The sequence below is a fragment of the Mus caroli genome, chromosome 5 (genome assembly GCF_900094665.2).
Source record: "Mus caroli chromosome 5, CAROLI_EIJ_v1.1, whole genome shotgun sequence".
NCBI lineage: Eukaryota > Metazoa > Chordata > Mammalia > Rodentia > Muridae > Mus > Mus caroli.
Window position 1 is genome coordinate 91,038,081 of NC_034574.1, and position 5,276 is coordinate 91,043,356.

The 5,276-nt window shown below is 41.3% G+C and overlaps 1 pseudogene; it reads right to left on the minus strand.

Moving 5' to 3' along the window:
- Positions 1 to 4,348: 4,348 nt before the first annotated feature.
- Positions 4,349 to 4,979, minus strand: LOC110294898 (annotated as a pseudogene).
- Between the last annotated feature and the right edge of the window lie 297 nt (positions 4,980 to 5,276).

The following is a 5,276-nucleotide window of genomic DNA, read 5'->3' on the forward strand; positions in this document are numbered from 1 at the left end:
TACGACTGGAATATGGTGTAAAACAAAGCTGTTACGTAAGCATCTGAAAAAAAAAAAAGGGGGCTGGTGAGATGGCTCAGTGGGTAAGAGCACCTGACTGCTCTTCCGAAGGTCCAGAGTTCAAATCCCAGCAACCACATGGTGGCTCACAACCATCTGTAACGAGATCTGGCGCCCTCTTCTGGAGTGTCTGAAGACAGCTACAGTGTACTTACATATAATAAATAAATAAGTCTAAAAAAAAAAAAAAAAAGAAAATACGACTGGAATATGGTGTAAAACTAAGCTGTTACGTAAGCATCTGAAAAAAAAAAAGGCTGATTAACTCTCAGCACACAAGTGATCTTTCTCAGCTTTGAGCCCTACATGTTATACTATCAACCAGCCGGGCAATATATGCCCATTGCTGCAATAGTAACATGACAGAAGGAGAAATAACTGTGTTCAGATTGGATGTGAAGGCTGTTCCATAGGAAGAAATTTATGGCTGGTAGTGTACTCCTGGTCAAAGTCTATAAATCAGGATGTTGTAGGATTTAGGGATAACCTACTACTGATATTTTACTAAATGTCCACGTTGACCCATAGTTTTGTGCTGCTCTCAACCTTTGTCAAAGGAGCTCCTTTCTGCAGTGGGCAGGGGTTATACAAACACACACAATTGGTCAATGTGTTGAGACTAACTGACTGCAGGTGTGGAGACCTAAGTGGGACATTTATAGAAATCCCACCACAAAGCCCATTGACTGTAATGAAGAAAACGGGAGAAAGAACCTAAGAGCTAGAGGATGGGGGGCTTGCTGTGAAATGCTGTCTTTCCTACATGGCAAGATCATTGCACTCAGGGTCACGTGCAAAAGGCCTACAAAATGTCTTGCAATGAAAGATTCCAGCATAGGTGGGGGAGGGGTCATTGAGGCCCTACCCCTAGCTGAGGGGCTATTGGCAAACGATGGCTGCTGAGGAGAGAGAATCATTGTTTTTTGGGGGAGGGCAACTACTGGTAGGTTGCCCATGCTTTAGTGAATGCCCCCCATACTCAATTGCCATGTGTATAATACTAAATGACACAGTACGATTAAAAAATAAATAAAAGATACAGAAGTGGATGCTCAAAGCCATCCATTGCACTGAGCACAGGTTCCCCAGTGAAGGAGCTAGAGAAAGAACCCATTGAAGGGGTTTGCAGCCCCATAGGAGGAACAACAATATGAACTAACCAGTACCCCCAGAGCTTCCAGGAACTAAACCACCAACCAAAGAGTACACATGGGGGGACTCATGGCTCTAGCTGCATATGTAGCAGAGGAAGGCCTAGTCGGTCATCAGTGGGAGGAAAGGCTGTTGCTCATGTGAAGGCTCGATACCCTAGTATAGGGGACTGCCAGGACCAGGAAGGGGGAGTAGGTGGGTTGGTAAGCAGGGGGAGAGGGCGGGGATAAGGGGAGGGGTGAGGGAGGGGTCTTTCGGAGGGAAAACCAGGAAAGGGGATAACATTTGAAATGTAAATAAATAAAAATCTAATACAAATATTTTTTAAATAAGTTTTAAAAAAAGAGAGAGAGACTTGAAATTTGGAGAGAGAATGTGTTGGTGAGAGCCAGTTCTAGAGGAATTGGAAGAATCAAACAGTGCAAATATGATCAAAACATACTGTACATGTGTGTGAAATTCTCAAAAAATAAGCTTGAAATATTACTATATTTTAAAAAGAGTGTCAGCAGGTGGTCTGCATCAAGTCAGAGTAAACAATTCTACCAGATTAGTTACAGCAGGACCCAAGAATGAAAGTCCCTCCATCAGCTAGGCTGGTCATCCATCTGCCTAGCAAGAAGCTTTAGAGGGTATTGAGGGTCAACATGCATACATTGATGACATCCACCGTTAAAATTATCCCACAACTGTGTTTCAATTGCACTTCTGCCAACATGTTTCAATTTCCCCAGAAACTTTTAATTCCTTTATAGAAAAGGTAATGTGTAAACCAAGCAACACAGAATCTCAGCTTCTTTGTCACATATTTCTTAATGAAAATTAAATTTCAATATCCCTACACTGAGATGTGAAAAGTTCTGCAGCATCAAACCATTACCTCTGCCTTGCATCCATAGCTATGCTAAAGGCTTGCAGTTTTGAGATTATTGTAGATTCACGTGTAACTTGAAGTTGTGTCTTGCTTCTCTTCTGTAATTTTTCCTCATTCCTTACCTCCTAATAAGAGCAACTCTAAAATGCTAATGCACTGGTTATGCAGGGCAATTATGAAAATCACATGGAAAAGCATATGTGAAAATGCTTTAATTAAATGTGACAATCATGCAAGTTTGTAATAGAACCTAGTACCTAGCCAATGTTGGGCACATGGTAGATACTCACTAAATCTTTTGGACTTATTTATAGGACATCTATTCCTCAAGAGAATTAAAATAAGTCAACAGAGGATTACTGAGTGAAAATTTGTCTTCTTTCTCACTAGGGCTGACATTATTTTCATCTATTTATTTAGCTTAAATATAAAAGGCAAAGATCGTTGATCCTCAGAAGCTTCACTGTGTTTGCTCCTGATTGGATCCCCATTTACACACATACATCATATGCATCCATGCACACCCATACATATAATGTGCGTTTACTCAAGTGTCTCCACCCTCATTCAAAATGTACTGCCAGGTTGGGGTCAAAGAGAAATCTCAGTGATAGAATGGTTGTCTCACATGTCCAAGGCCTTGGAATGTTCAACACTGCAAGGGAGGAAGGGACAATGGAAGGGAAGAAAGGTAAATATTGCTATAACATAAATAGTGCGGTTCACTATGTAAGTATTCTGCTTCCTCCCTCCTCTTCACCTTCTGAAGCCCCGCCCTTCTGCTTCCTCCCTCCACTTCACCTTCTGAAGCCCCGCCCTTCTGCTTCCATCCCTCCTTTAAACCTTCAGAAAGGGCTGATTTTTCTGTCTCTGGGCAGCTCCAAAGCTCGGCTCCGTTTTAATTTGCTTATTGGTAGCTTGCGTTTTTAGCTCCCTAGACCTGTTAAGTCCGTTATCATTTATCCATCTGCTTGACAGCTTCCAAAATTATCAGTGGGTCCCAAAATGTACTGAAATGTTATAATCAGTAACTGAGAGGTGAGGTCTTCTCCTTCGAATTAACAAGCCAGACCAACCGATAAAAACCTACTTTCTCACAGCATTCTACACTTGCTGGTGGCCTAAAGCTATTTAGAGTCTACCGGTCGGGAGAGGAAATTACAGATTATCCAATTCCACTTGAGTCTATAATTAAATAACCTCATGCAAGATTCACGTATAAGCACTACTAACCCATCAGCATTCCTCCACATAAAATCCTAACTTGTGTCTGACATAGAAAACCTCTTCTTAGACCATGCATGTTTCTTGGCAATAAACCCTCATGGCAGGCATGTTCGTTGGATGAGTAAGCACAACAATCTGTCCCCTCGGAAGTTTAATTCAGTTCAGCATGAGTAACTTGAGGTTGTGGCTTTCAATACTGGCAGAATAATGATTGGCAGCAAATCTTTATGAAAAACTTTCTTGTACTTCTTTCCTCGTGAGCATCACAAAACATGAGTCCCTTTACAGATGTTCTACTTAGCTTCCTTAGCTCATTTGGGATGCTAACAACACTGAATGCTACAGACCAACTAGCTTATGAATAACAGAAATGTGCTGACATTCTAGAGGTTAGGAAATGCAAAATAAGGCAACAGTAGATTTGCTATCTGGTCAGGTCTCATTTCCTATTTCTGCCTTTTCAGGTGACAGCAGAGGTGAGAGAGCTTTGTAGAGTCCTTTCCTTTAAAAAAAAAATGTGTTTGCTTAGAAGCATGCAGAATGTCAACAAAACAGCTGCATTTTTTTTCTTGCAATTACAGAGTGGTATTCAGTACACAGAACAACAGTTATCTTCGTATAAGCTGCATCAGAGACAACTGAAGATGAAAATAATAAAACCCAAAAGAAAACAAAGAGAAAAGAAAAACCAAAAAAAAAAAACAAAACAAAACACTACTTTCCCCATATATAACTAATTTGTGCTGTGCACCAACAAGAACCCGCTTTAGATTTCCATGCCAATTTACAACCCCCAGACTATATCAGGCAAGGTTAGTAGCTATTGAAAATAACACCAGGACAAAGCTATCTAAAGATACATTCAGTAGCGTATTAACTGTTAACTATACAAAAAAAAAAAAAGACAGTTTACAAACAAATCCTACACAGCCTTACATTTCAATTTTTTTCTTTAAAAGGAGTGAGTTGTGTACAGGAGTTCAAATGCTTTATAGACAAAAAATAAAAAATAAAAACTGCCCTAGAACCAACTTATTAATCATCATCACCTTCTCCATCTTCATCTTCTTCCTCCTCTTCATCCTCCTCCTCATCTTCCTCTTTCTTCTTTTTCTTGCTCTTTTCAGCCTTGACCACCCCCTTTTTCGCTGCATCAGGTTTTCCTTTAGCTCTGCAGGCAACAATATCCTTCCCATACTTCTCTTTCAGCTTGGCAGCCTTCTTTTCATAAGGCTGCTTGTCATCTGCTGCAGTGTTGTTCCACATCTCTCCTAGTTTCTTTGCAACATCACCAATGGCTAAGCCAGAATGCTTGCCTTTGATTTGGGGGCGGTACTCAGAAGGCTGAAGGAAGCCTCTTGGGTGCATTGGGGTCCTTGAACTTCTTTTGGTCTCCCCTTTAAAGGAGAATGTAGGTTTTCATTTCCCTTTCATAATGAGTCTTGCCAGCCTTTGCCATGTCTTCAAATTTTCCCTTTTCTTTACCAGACATGGTCTTCCATCTCTCTGAACACTTCTTGGAGAACTCTGAGAAGTTGACAGAAGCATCTGGGTGCTTCTTCTTGTGCTCCTCCCGGCAAGTTTGCCCAAAGAAAGCATAGGAGGACATTGTGCCTCTCAGCTTCTTAGGATCTCCTTTGCCTGTATTTAGTTGATTTTCCTCCATGAGGCACTAAGTCGCACAGTGCCTGTCGAGCTCTCGCTTGCCCCGGTGCTGTCTCTATGGAGCTCAATGTATTGCAATGACTGTGAGGGCGGGAGGCAGGCGCAGCCTCCCCACTTCTTCCTCTCTCTAACCCAAGAGTCTTTTCCTAAAAGACAGAAGTCTGCTCACAATGACTCCTCCTTGTAACATAAATGACCCCCAAAAGACCTCTTTGGAGATGGGGATTTCAGCATACAAAGTATAGGAAGACACATTCATTTATAGAATCTGGAACTTCAAGTCAAGGAGAAAGAATAC